Genomic DNA, 14,222 nt, shown 5'->3' with positions numbered 1-14,222 from the left:
ACACAGAGCGGGGCGAAGGGACGCGAGAAAGCGAGGGGGCGGGCAGCCCACTCCATCTCGCGCGGCAGCCGCGGGGTCCGCGAGCGGGGAGGGGGCGCTGTGGGCCTGCTCTCCGCGTGGAGAAAAGCCGCCTCCTCACGCCCCCTCAGTCTGAGCCGCCTCGGGAAGCCGCCCCGGGCCCCGCCGCCATGTTGGGTCGGGATTAGCGACTCTGTCTCGCCGCAGACGGCGACCGCGGGAGGGGCGACCCGCCCCCCGAAGGGGCGCGCGCGACGGCGGCGGCGGCGGCGCCGGCGCCGGAAGGCGGGGTCGCTGGAGCCGGGCCGGGCGCGGCGCGAGTTCCGGTGAGCGGGTGACCGCGCGCGCAGGTAGCCCCCGCCCCCCGGGCCGGCATGGGGGGCGGGGCCGGGAGTGAGGGCCGGCCCCGCGCGGGGAGAAGGTGGAGCGTGAGGCCGCGGGGTGGGGAGCCCGGGAATTCCCTCCTCCTCAAGTGGAGAGCCGGAGGCCGGCTGTGCAGTCGTCGCTGCCGCCCGGCGCCCGGGACGAGGAGGTGGAGGACGGGAGCGGGCGCCGCGGGCCTGGTCTCTGCCCGCCGCCCCCTCCCCGCCACCCATCCCCGCTGCTGCGGCGACTCATGCGAGCGCGGCCGGAGCGCAGGTAAGGAGCCGGCGGGGACCCCGCGGGCGGAGGCGGCCGACCCTGGCCCCGCAGCGCTAGGCCCAGCGCCCGCGCGCGCCCGGAGGCGCCGCCGCTCCCGCCCCCGCCGCTCCGAGTCGGGAAGTTCGGGGGAAACTTCTCCCCTCCCCCGGCCCGGCCAGCCCGGCGGGCGTGTCTCCTTCCCGGCGCTACCTGCTCGCCCCCTGCTCGGTCTCCGCCCCGTCCAGCCCTTCCCGGTCCCGCCCAGGTCCGACCTAAGGTCCCCGGAGCGGCGGGAGTCCCGCATCCGCGTCTGTAAGGTTGGCGGGCCGCCCGGCGAGGGGGCGGCGGGGGCCCCTTCGGGCCGAAATGGGAGGCGGGGGCAGCGGCCCTTCCCGGCCCGGGGTCGCGGGTCCGCGGGTCGGCTGTGCCCACGGCATCTGTGCCGGGAGTCCGGGCGGGGGTGGGGCGGGGGAGCGGGGGAGCCTCCGGCTGCACTTGGCTTGATTGAAAACCGCAACATGTTAAAGTTTTCCTTTGTTTTGGGTTGGGGGTTGGGAAATATGCCGTTTTCAACGTGCACTTTTACAGCCGTTCTGCCGCTCTGCCTCCCCCCTTGGTTCGGTTCTCTGTCCGCATGTGTTATAGAAAATCTTGTTTTAATGTGTGTTTTTCTTCTTGGTAATTGCTTCCAGCTTTCGCTCTATTGGGCATGGGGCAGCGTTGTTTTAAGAAGCTCTTCGAAAATCAAGTCCGACGTAGGGACTGATTTTGTTTTGTGGTGGGTGGGACCCGAGGCTTTTCGGATTGGGTAGAATTACTTTCTGCTTAATTAATTAAAACAGGCACAGCCTGACACATGGTCTAACGATTTGTAAGTTGTTAGAGAAATGAAAAGTTCAGTCTCCACTGGGATCACACTTTATGTATATGCCATTTATTATGTGTGTGTGTTCCCACAGGTACGTGCGTGCACATAGGTGATCTCACGTACACACATGTGATTGTGGTATGTTCGTACATTGCAGCTGCAGGAATGCAGTGACAAAGTTTTCTTGACAGTTCTAAGTGTGTTTAAGCCATCCTGTTAAATTATTTGTTGTTAAAACTACACGCTAAGGAAAATATTACTAATACATACATGTGACTATAGGCATTTAAGGCAAAGTGGTAAATTTAATTCTTAACTAGCACAATGGTTAGCACACAATGGACAGGAAACACTTTGAATGGACAGGTAATGAAGTGTCCTGTATTACAAGCCGAGGATCTTGTATGCATTAAGTATGGGTTTTCATCTATTCTGTGAGAAAGTTGTATTTCAATATTTATATTTTATTCTGTTTTACTAATATATTAGACCCCTGCCATAGTTGACCCTTTAAGAAAAAGACATTTAATTGTATTTTAATTTTTGGATATTAACTAAACTTCAGTGGAGATTTTGAATGTTAGATGACAATTCATTGGGTCCTAAATTTGAAAAAAAAAAAAAATGACTGCTCTGAATCTAAATACAAGACAGTTCATATCCACGTTTCCAGGATAAAATATAAAAGGGCTCTTAAAATACATACTCTGCTGCAACCACCATAATGTTATAATAGCTTTAATTTTGCAGTATGTTTTTGCTGACTTCATAAACCACAAAGTTGACTCCTTTCTGTTTAACCGAAAGTGAAATTACAGCTTTGACCTATCTTATGGGATAGGTGGAATTTGTCTTATGGCTGAAGTGTAATATTAATACATGGCTCAAGTTGTTGTTTTTATAAATCAGTAGGTTCTCAAGCTGAAAAATCAATGTGCAAATAAAACTTCATATGTTGTGTTAAAATAATAAATATTTTAAAAGAATAGCAGTGAACCGGTGTAAATGAAACATTACTGACACATACTCTAAGTCTTGTTTATATAATAGAGGTCAGTTTTGCATCTCTTTAGGCAGTAAATAATTAATGTCATTTTCTCTATATATGCATTTAGCTCTTCTAATTAATCTCTTTAACATAGACAGGGCTTATTAGTTCCTATTAGCATTATAGCTAAAAAAAAAAAAAAGCAGCCTAATATCAAAAATGTTTAAAGAGCAGTACAAGGTCTGGTTGACTTGGAATGCAAACTTAGGTGATAAAACGATGTATTTTTTAAAAAACCTGCAAGGAAGTGATTTCTAGAGAAGTACCAAGATTAGAGAGGGAGGGAACTGTGATTGGGACCTGGCTCCTGGAGTGATGTTCTTTCACCTGGTGGTGGCTACAAGGGCGACGCAAGTGTGTAGTTCATTAAGCCATGATTGCTTTTCTGAATCTGTGTTTTAGTCCATGTGAAACTTTTTTTTTTTTTCCTTTTTAAAGAAGCCTATGTGTAATGTGCTTTATAAAGGACTTCATGGAAGAACTTAATATTTGATGACTTTAGAACACTGCTTGGGTTGACCATTTGCAAACAGGTTAGACCTATTAAATGGTAACTGGCAGATAACCAGCAGGTGTATGTAACTACTTCTGCATGTAAATAACATATTAATTACATTAATATTTTGAGACAAGACACCAGATTTAGCTTTAAATCCTCTTCACTTTTGCATGTTGTACATGGCAAATAGTAGGTAATCAGAGTATGTTTTTAAACTAGTGGACACTGTTCTGTCATCGGATATAAAATTACCCTATTTTTCAGCAAGTTGTAATTAAGACTCAAAATTTTAACTGTGGCATAAAAGTAGTAGGTCTTTTCATCCATTTTCAGTTTTCTGTAACAGTAATCCTTTAGATCAGTCATTTCAGCCTGCGTTCTGATATTCTTAAGGATATCTTAAAATTATCAGCTTAAAATAAGTTTTAGTTTACTCAGACTTCATGAAGATGTGCCGAACAGCACCTGAAGAGATAGTGTTTTGTTTCAGGTGACACCATGATACTGGAGTTTCTGAAATGCTGTGAATTGTTGCCTTGTGCTTTACTTGCTGTATGGAATGGGTTGCTATAGTTGCCGTGATCTTTCTTTGCCTTGCAGTAAAAAGCAGAGTTGAAGAGATCATGTCTGTGCCACGTTCTTACATCACAGGAACTTTCAGTTATGTTATCATGGTGATGTTTGTGTCGCTGGCTTTGTTGTGTGAAATATTTACAGGAAGTTTTAGTTAAGATCTTCCATTGTTCAGAATGCTGCATGGCTTAGGTCACCTTGAGTTCACGTTTAAACAGGTCTATAACACAAATACAAGTTCCTCTAGCGAGGTACAGCTGCTTTTCTTTAAAGGAAGTCATCTGTTCCTCTTAAAGTATCTTGGTATCTGGTTGGTGGTGTGTGCGGCAGTCTTGTGTGTGGCTGCGGTGGGGTATGTCGTCTCTCTTTTCTTCCTCTCAGCTGCTCCAGCGCCACAATTAGGCTGCCTATTGCTCAGCTGCAGCTGCTGGGTGATTATGAACCATCCAGCTCCTGTCTAAACTCAGAGGCAGATTTACCAAAAGGAGCTATAGTAACAGCAGAGGGTGAAAGAGAAGAGCCAGTGCCGCTGCCAGTATCATTTTAACACGTCTGTGTGCCAAGGAATCGTTGGCTGCAGCAGCACCACTGTTGTCTTGGAACTAGCAGACTTGATAGCAACACCTCCTGCTCTGGCTTGGGTTTACCTGGTGTTATTCTTTAAGATCTTGAACTTCCCTCCAGGGCAGAGAGGGAATGCTATAAGTTGAGAGTACAGGGTAACGTACAATGAGGTTACTGATGGACTGAGCCGTGCTTCCCCCCACCCCCCCTCCCACCATATCAGTGCCCTGCAGTGCCCCTTATTTGAGTATAGATGGGATTTCAGATTCTCTGAAGCTTATATGAACCACATACTCTGCTGCTTTAAGCTGTAAGTCTCTTGGAAGTGCTGCTGCTGTTTCTGTTGTTTGGTGGGTGGCAGAGCTGATACACAGGTTCTTTGGACTCTCAGCTTTTCTTCCAGGAAGTGGAAGACCTTCAAGAGGGATTCTTTCTAGAGCTAGCTGTACAGGGCATCTCCCCTGTGACTGCTTGAGTTTTCAAGTGGGAACCCCAGATTATTTTTTCTGTTCTTCCTTTGTTCCTCGGGTATGAGAACATGGACATCAGCAAACACATACACAGCATCAGCTGTATATGACAAGCCCCAGCCTGGAAGATGCTGCGGGCAAATTGTTGCAGGTTCTGAAATATTTCTCAGCTTATGATTACGCCAAGCAGAGAGCAGCGACATCTTGTCCTCTCTTTTACCGTTGTTGTTGTTCAGTCATGTCCGACTCTTTGCGACCTCATGGACTGTAGCCCGCCAGGCTCTTCTGTCCATGGGATTTCCAAGGCAGAAATACTGGAGTGGGTTGCCATTTCCTTTTCCAGAGGATCTGCTCCACCCAAGGATCAAACCCTTGTCTCCGGCCACCAAGGAAGCCCCTCTTTTTACTATACCATTGGAAGATCTAGGTAGTTCCCCTTGCTAGTTCAGGTTTTCGAATTTTAGTGGTTCAAGATTTGGTCAGTTTGGGGTAGGGGATAGAGAGTGTTGGGAGAAGTAGCTCTCAAACTTACATAGCCAAAAGGAGGAAAGACATGCCGATGACATTGTTATTGTGGCACATACTCTACCAGACACTGGTGTGTTGACCCCCACTCTCTGTGCTCCCATAGAACCCTGGTATCAAAGCATAGGTCTTCCTTTCTGATTATTTCTTCTCATGACCGTGATATACTTGACCTGTGGTAAGCAGTTGTTTGACATGAATCTTTGAGATCAGTCCCTAGGAGAATAAATCCTTAATAAATCTTGAATTGTATACAGGGATGTGGTTCAGTGTATATTTATATGAGTTTATATACACAGACTGTCCACACATGTTTTTAAGGTATGCTGCTGCTAAGGCGCTTCAGTCGTGTCCGACTCTGTGCGATCCCATAGACGGCAGCCCACCATGCTCCCCCGTCCCTGGGATTCTCCAGGCAAGAACATACCGGTACTAAAATTTTGCAAAAGTAGCTTAATGCTTTTTCAGAAGCTAATGTTAAAACAATTTGGCCTAGAAAATCACTTTTATAAAACTGTTTAAAAAGTTTCAACTTTAAATGTGAACTTAAAGATCATTTTTATATTTCTGACATAAACTGGAAACTTTGTTGTTGAAGTTATACTAGTTTCTAGTAAAGTTTATGTTAATTTTTTTTTTTTTACTATTTTAATGAATGTTGAAAACCCAAGATCTTAGATTCTAAGAAAATACATTTGGTATCAGTGACAGTATTATAATTATGACTTAATAATATTCATATATTCAAGGACAAAACGATGAAGAAATCTTCATCTTCTTGATATAACATATGAAAGAATGCATAGGTCATAGCGTATGTCTGCTGAATTATTGGTGGGGTGGACACAGGAAGTACTTCGAGGAAAAGACTGACCACTGAAATTTAAAGATTGTCTGGTTTCAGCCTCTGTTCCTAACAATGCGTTGATCTAAATTGATTACAGGAGATAGTCACTTCTTGAATTTTTTTAATGTATCTTTCAGTTTCTTAGCATTAAGTAGAAATTTGGATGAAGTGGAGAAAATCAGTGGCTTTTGCTGCATGAGTCAATACTTAAAACTGTTCCATGGCAAGTTTATTGATTTCTTGTGTGTGTTAGTCGCTCAGTCGTGTCCTTCTCTTTGGGACCCCGCAGACTGTAGTCTGCCAGGTTTCTCTGTCCATGGAATTCTCCAGGCAAGAATACTGGAGTGGGTTGCCATTCCCTTCTCCAATGGATTTCTTAACATTTACTCTAATGCAATTAGTATTGATATTTTCCACCTTACGGATACTTTTAAAATAACAGCAGTCAAGCATTTGGAAAAAAGCAGAGAAGGTAACATAATGTGACAAGGACAGGACTAAAAGGTGGAAGGCCACCTGGATTTTAACTCCACTTGTGACAGGAAAGAGCTGTGTTGGTGTTTAGTCACTTGGTCATGTCTGACTCTCTTGCAACCCCATGGGCTGCAGCCTGCCAGGCTCCTCTGTTCATGGGATTCTCCAGGCAAGAACACTGGAGTGCGTTGTTATTTTCTGGTCCAGGGGATCTTTCCAACCTAGGGATCAAACCCGCGTCTCCTGCTTTGGCAAGTGGATTCTTAGCCGCTAAGCTATGTAGTCTTGGTCAATTCAGTGGACTCCATAGGCCTCAGTCTCACCATTTGAAATGGGGGTATAGTTTGGCCACATGTTTTCTAATGCCTTATGTGACTCTACTACAGTTGAAGGGTTTTATGTTGATAAAAATGTTAAGGAAATGCTTTGGAGTCTAAAATTTGAGATCCAATTAGATATCATATAAGTAAAAGTTAGGGTTAAAAATTGACCCATGGACTTAACACTGGACTTCCTCAAGCAAATGCAGTGTATTCCATTCAATAAGTGGGCCCTTATGAAACCTATGATGCAGCAAATCCAGTGCCAGTTTTGAAGTTATGAAGATGGTGGCAGCATGACTACTGCCTTCTAGGAATTCACAGCTGGGTGGAGCTGGCTATAATTAGGAGGCTGTTATGAATTTTTTAGATTGATCTTAGTGTGATAATCCGTTAGAGTACTTCTCTGATTTTTGATGGTATTAGGGTGTGATACATCTGAAACTTTTCTTTGCACTGCATAGATTTAGATTCTAGTAAACTGAATTCTCTAGGCAGGAAGGCTTGAGTTGATGTTTTTCTAGATGTTAGTTCTTTACAGGTATTAGTGACTCACATACACAGGCTCCCCAACACCTGTCTAGAAGTTTTACTAGTAAAAACCACATTTGAAAACAAGGCTTTTAAATTTTTTTTCAGATTTATTTTGCGGTAAAATTAGGAAAGTGAGGACTTACTGATTCATTGAAGCTCATAGTTGTGATGTCAGTTAACAGTCATGACTTGATGACAGCTTTGTCCCATTGTGTCAGGAAAAGAGCCATTAGTGTTAAAACAAATTTACCTTTTTAATTGACAAAAGGGCAGACTAATTGTTCTGAATATTTTTCTTTAATATGTGTAATTAATATTTAGAACAAGCCATGGGCATTTGAAAATGGTTAGCTTTTTAAGGTTTGCAGAGTATTGAATAGAAAGAGAAGGAAGGGAAAGAAAGAGAAGGAGGAAAAGAAAGGAAGCTACAGTTGTAAGGTTGAAAGTAAAAATACTTTTTCTGAAAAAAGTTCTTTTCTGTAGGGTTTGTCTTTTTGGTTAGATTTTTGGAAGCCCGTTAGAGTTTACCTGTAAAAGCCTAATATACAGATACAACAGTGTTTCAGTGGTAAATATGTTCTGATTGATTTCAGGTTTGGTTTGGTTTTTTTAATTCACCAGGCTCCGTGAACACAGGAAATACCTGGCCTACCAAATGCTCTGATTATACAGTAGGTGAACCTGTATTTCTGCCAGCCACCCTCTCTCCCCACCTTCCTTGCTTTTCACTATTTAAAAATCACTGCTATGAGCTCCATATTAGGATGTGAGGACTCTAAGCTTGATCTAAGGACAGGAGCTTCCCTAGTTCCTCCCGCCTGCTTGTACTGAAGCTTGCCTCCTGCTCTGATCCTGTAGGACAGTGTGAAAAATGGAAGCAGGTCAAAAGATTGGGAATGAGAAACGAAAATGAGGAAGGCAGAAGGGAAAACTGGGCAGTGGACGTAATGGCAGAGTCTGTGATTTTCTTTTTCACATCCTTTTATCTGTCTCATACCCATTCACTCCTCCTCTTAGGCATTGGGTAAGGAAGGAATAAAACCTGTTTTATGACATATGCTTTGCTATACATTATCATGTTTAACTTAAAATCTTTGAAATGCTTTTTCAAAAACACAGAAGAATCATGTGTAAGATAGGTTTTCATTACACACAAAGGAAAATTGAGTATCAACAAGGATATGAAATTTGCTGAGGTCACTTGACTAGTTGATGTGCCTGAATGACTGACAGCGAGCGTGTTTCTTATGAGACGCCTTCCTTAGGGTTAAGGAGCAGTGATGGAAAGGCAGATTTCTTATCTTTCTCCTTCTTTAAAGTGTGCGTTTGTATTGGGGCTGAGAATTTTCAACACCTAGACTTTTCTTTTTAATGGAAGTAGCTTTGTGGTGCATATTTCATAATAGGTGTCAAGGTCAGATATTATATGTGTTGAAAAAGATGGCTTATTACAGTAGACTGTAGCAAATGCTTTCCTTTTACAAGTTTGGGTTTGTAATGGAAAATTAATATACTAATTCCAAAGCATTCTTTATCTTTTTTATGAAACAAGATGTACAGCCCAATTGCAGAGACAGTGTTCACATGTTTTTCCAATCAAGTTTTTCTTCCCTATCTAAATTTAATTCATCAAGGATTCCCTGGCGGTCCAGTGGTTAGAACCGAGGGCCCGGAATCAATTCCTGGTTAGGGAACTAAGATCTCATAAGCTTCTCACAAGCCATACAGTGTGGCTAAAGAAAATAATTACATTAAAATTTTTTTCAATTAAATATTTTTTTTCAAAGTTATTAATCAAAAGAACAAAAAAGCATGCAGAAATGGGTTACTACTCTAACTCAACTGTAGGAAATGCTGTTCTTTTGTAAGTTTGGGTTTGTAAAGTGTATATATAGTCTGTATCTATAAAGTCAGCACCCCTCCCCCATATATATATCTGTAGTTTATGCTTGTATAGGTTTTCCAACTGCAAAGCTGGACCAAGCTGTACAGTAGTGCCTTCTTTTCTGCTGAGAACATGATTTATTCCTAGATGAGTTGGGAGAAATGGCTGAAAGCTCTGTCTTATCTACATTGTCCTCATCACGTTTCGGACTCATGCTGCAGAAGGAGATAAACTTTCTGGTTTGCTCCATGGGGAGGACAGTGATTTCCTGAACCTTGGTGCAGACCCACCAGCCTTCAAAGCTGTACTTCCTTCTAGAGGAAATCCAGTAGGATTCTTCCATACTGGCTTGTTCCTTTAAATCTTATTGTTTGTTCCATGAATTCCTTGCTCTCTGGATGAAGAATCTGATCTCAAGCTCTGAATGGAAATTTTGTTTGCTACTCTTTGGCCACTGTGTCCAGTTACACTGGCAGTGATTTCCTTCACCACCTTGGCTTCCTTTTATTTCTTTTATTTTCTCATCTAAGAATGTACCCTTTATCTTCATTAATAAGCTGGAGCACTGTTTTCTTTGGGAATACGGGTTGATGTTGTAGCATTATTATCCCACATAGAATACCTACAGTATATCACCACCAGCAGTTTTCCATTACTGCCTCTGCGTATTGAGTCTCCATGAGGGTTGGCAGATAGGTTTTACCATGTTGTGCCAGGGACATTCCTGATGATGCAGTGGTTACAGTCTGTGCTCCCACTGCAGGGGGCACAGGTTCTGTCCCTGGTTGGGAGCTGGCCTCCCTGCATGCCAGGCAGCGCAGCCAAACAGCAAAAAACTGTGCCAACTCTAAATGCTTGGAATGGCTGCCACTAGAATGTAAGCTCCACGAGGGCAGGGATCTTGCTTTTGTTTACTAAAGTTATCCCATGTATCTAGATCAATAACACATAGTAGACACATGTTTAAAATATATATATATATTTTAACGTGGGAGAGTGTAGCAGGTTGCTGACAGTGTTTGTCTAGCGTGAGCATGGGAGAAAGAAATGTTAGCAGCCAGCTCCTCGCTGAAAACTCATGTGGTAACCTCAGGACTCCTTACAGTGGCAGGCCCAGTGCTAAACAACGGCGTTGATGCTCAGGATGAATTCAAATAAACATTCTACTCGAGTCTGATGGAGAAACTGAGATTTGATTTAGCAGTGACGTGTAATTGTAAGCACAGGTGAGACATGTAAGGAGAGGTGAGAAAAGTACTTTCAGTAAGTGGGTTTTTCTTTATATCGTAGTCCCTAGCTTTTCTTTCTCTTTTTTTTTTTATTTTTCAGTTGTGTCTGACTCTTTGGGAGTCCATGGTCTGTAGCCCGCCAGGCTCCTCTGTCCGTGGGATTCTCCAGCCAAGAATACTGGAGTGGGTAGCCATTCCCTTCTCCCGGGGATCTTCCCAACCCAGGGATTGAACCTGGGTCTCCTGCATTGCAGGCAGATGCTTTACTGTCTGAGCCCCCAGGGAAGTCCCTAGCTGTGTCTCTGGCAGCCATGCTCTTAAGAAGTCTGGCACTTGTCAGTTTCCCTTACATTGATGGTATCATATGCGGGTGTTTGGTTGAAAGTAGAACTGAGACAAATAGTCCTTGGCAGGGCAGTTACCTTCCAGTGACAGTGTCGCACCATAGAAGGGGAGATGGGCTTTTTAGTGGAAAAGTTGCAGGCCCTGCCTTGGTAGGGGACAGGAAGTAACCTAGTAGTTGTCTGAAACTGTACAATTTAGTTGTGTAAACATGGTTAGAATATTTATTTGAAAGATATGGACATAGATGGTATCTTCTTAATTCAGGCAACAATATTTGAGTTCAGTTCAGTTGCTCAGTCGTGTCCGACTCTTTGCGACCCCATGAACCGCAGCACACCAGGCCTGCCTGTCCATCACCAACTCCCAGAGTCCACCCAAACTCATATCCATCAAGTCAATGATGCCATTCAACCATCTCATCCTCTGTTGTCCCCTTCTCCTCCCACCTTCAATCTTTTCCAGCATCAAGGTCTTTTCCAGTGAGTCAGCTCTTCGCATCAGGTGGCCAGAGTATTGGAGTTTGAGCTTCAGCATCAGTCCTTCCAGTGAACACCCAGGACTGATCTCCTTTAGGATGGACTGGTTGGATCTCCTTCCAGTCCAAGGGACTCTCAAGAGTCTTCTCCAACACCACAGTTCAAAAGCATCAATTCTTCAGCGCTCAGCTTTCTTCACAGTCCAACTCTCACATCCATAGATGACCACTGGAAAAACCATAGCCTTCACTAGACAGACCTTTGTTGGCAAACTGATGTCTCTGGTTTTCAATATGCTATCTAGGTTGGTCATAACTTTCCTTCCAAGGAGTAAACGTCTTTTAGTTTCATGGCTGCAATCACCATCTGCAGTGATTTTGGAGCCCAGAAAAATAAAGTCAGCCACTGTATCCACTGTTTCCCCATCTATTTCCCATGAAGTGATGGGACTGGACACCATGATCTTCGTTTTCTGAATGTTGAGCTTTAAGCCAACTTTTTCATTCTCCTCTTTCACTTTTGTCAATAGTTCCTCTTCACTTTCTGCCATAAGGGTGGTGTCATCTGCATATCTGAGGTTATTGAGATTTCTCCCAGCAATCTTGATTCCAGCTTGTGCTTCATCCAGCCCAGCGTTTCTCATGATGTACTCTGCATAGAAGTTAAATAAGCAGGGTGACAATATACAGCCTTGACGTACTCCTTTTGCTATTTGAAACCAGTCTGTTGTTCCATGTCCACTTCTAACTGTTGCTTCCTGACCTGCATACAGGTTTCTCAAGAGGCAGGTCAGGTGGTCTGGTATTCCCATCTCTTTCAGAATTTTCCACAGTGTATTGTGATCCACACAGTCAAAGGCTTTAGCATAGTCAATGAAGCAGAAATAGATATTTTTCTGGAACTCTCTTGCTTTTTCCATGATCCAGCGGATGTTGGCAATTTGATCTCTGGTTCCTCTGCCTTTTCTAAAACCAGCTTGAACATCTGGAAGTTCACGGTTCACGTATTGCTGAAGCCTGGCTTGGAGAATTTTGAGCACTGCTTTACTAGCGTGTGAGATGAGTACAATTGTGCAGTAGCTTGAGTATTCTTTGACATTGCTTTTCTTTGGGAATGAAATGAAAACTGACCTTTTCCAGTTCTGTGGCCACTGCTGAGTTTTCCATATTTGCTGGCATATTTAGTGCAGCACTTTATTTGAGTCCAGAAGCAAACTAATAATGATGGTTTAAGACTCTAATGGGCAATTTACCACCTAAAGTAATGAAAACTCTAAAAATGCCCTAGACTTTTTTATATGAAAAGTTTAGGAAACACTCTGGGAGGGGAGGGAGTCAGAATAGAATGGGACTTCTGTTTACATTTCTATAGCATTTTTAGTAATTGAGAAAAGTAATTAGCTGTATCAAAGAATTTGATTGGGGTAGTGGTAGGTGGAAATTACATTGGAGCTAAAACCTCCCTTTTCCCCAATCTCAAGGTGCACTTTCCCTCCCACCCCCCACCCCCACCCTCACCCTGCTCCCTTAAGCCACTTCTCCTGGGGCTTAATTTTTGATTTTGAATTTTTTTTTTTTTTAATGAATAGAACTTAAGTCAGAAGGAGGAGCTTGTAATAAAGGTCAAGTGGAAGAGAGGGTCAAGAACCTCTTAGGATATTATCAGAGGATGAGTAGGACTTTTAGGATGATTGATGCTTACAAGATGGAAAATCTGACAGCATAGACAAGTCTTAGAGATAAATCCACAGCCAGAAGAAAGAAACCACAGATCTACAGTTCAGAAAGTTGAAATAATAGGTAGTAAAAAAGAGCTGACATGTCTTGGTTTTAATCTCGTAAGTTCTGTAACAAGAGGATATTCTTTCGTGGAAAAGCTAGTAAAAAAAGTGTAAGAAACTAGTTAGGAAATAGTAAGAGGGCATCTAGCTTTAACTGATGTCAGGCTTTTAGGTCTCAAAGAATCCATTGGAAGGTTCTGAAAGACATTTCTGATACTCCCAGGACCCCACCAGTAATAGAAATCATGGAGACAGACATCTCAGAAAAAGAACGAATTAAATGACGTCTTAAAAGGTGAATTTTAATAAATGCAGACACTGAAAGTTGCCTTTGAATCTGGACAGAATTCTGTCAGTTTATTAAACAGTTTCCATCTATAAACAATTGGAATGTTATTAATACAAAGAAGTAACTTTTAACAGTTAGTTGTCCAGCAGCGCTTTATGGAATCCTTCACCCACCTTTTGGAGTTTGCAGGAATACTCACTCTGGGTCATCTGTCAATGGTACTTTTCCTGTGTTGGTGAGTGGTCCGGCCTGATAAAGCTTCATTTCCTTCTAAAGGCAAGGGCCAGTGATTCCTTTTCCACGTTTTTTTTCTTTCTCTGTCTGTTTTATTTTCCCCTTTCTGCAATTAAATCTTCTAATGTCCCTATAAACTTTGCTTTATCTTTTTGATGATATTCAGAGTCAGGGATATTAATACGCTTAGAGCTCTTTTTATGTATTTCTGGGTTTTGTTTTTTAAAGAAAAAATAAATTGGAGTATATGAGCATGGGTGTTTGTCCCATAATGTCTGTGAACATTGTTTTGTTTTTGTTAGTCATATTTGTGAACAATTTTTATTTGCTTTTTCAGTTGAAGGCTACTGTGCATTTTTCCAGGTGGTAAACTGCTTGCTCGTAACCTTTGCCAATTTTATTCTTGGGATGTCTTTTTCTGATAGAGTTTTACAGACTGTTCATATACAATGGATACTAATCTTTCATGTGGCAAGCATTTCCCTCATATCTCTGCTTGTCTTTATTTTGTCTAATATTTTTCTTTAATCTTAAAAAGTTATTGCAAATAATTTTCCTTTTGTAACTTCTGGATTTTGTATTCTAAGAATACTTGCCACAACTGACAGTCTTTTTAAAAATTC

At 42.8% G+C, this 14,222-nt stretch overlaps 1 protein-coding gene across 2 annotated transcripts in view; it reads left to right on the top strand.

Annotated features, from left to right (window-relative positions):
• Nucleotides 1–545: 545 nt before the first annotated feature.
• The window catches only part of YES1 (YES proto-oncogene 1, Src family tyrosine kinase), a 63,574-nt gene continuing 49,897 nt past the window's right edge, over nt 546–14,222 (top strand). For both annotated transcript variants that reach the window (XM_068993847.1, XM_068993848.1), the window contains exon 1: nt 546–657. The gene's annotated coding sequence lies outside the window, so the exon portion shown is untranslated. The remainder of the gene's footprint in view (nt 658–14,222) is intronic.

The sequence above is a fragment of the Capricornis sumatraensis genome, chromosome 21 (genome assembly GCF_032405125.1).
Source record: "Capricornis sumatraensis isolate serow.1 chromosome 21, serow.2, whole genome shotgun sequence".
Classification (NCBI taxonomy): Eukaryota; Metazoa; Chordata; class Mammalia; order Artiodactyla; family Bovidae; genus Capricornis; species Capricornis sumatraensis.
Note: the sequence above shows the minus strand (reverse complement) of the source record. Positions and strands in the feature narration are given on the sequence as shown.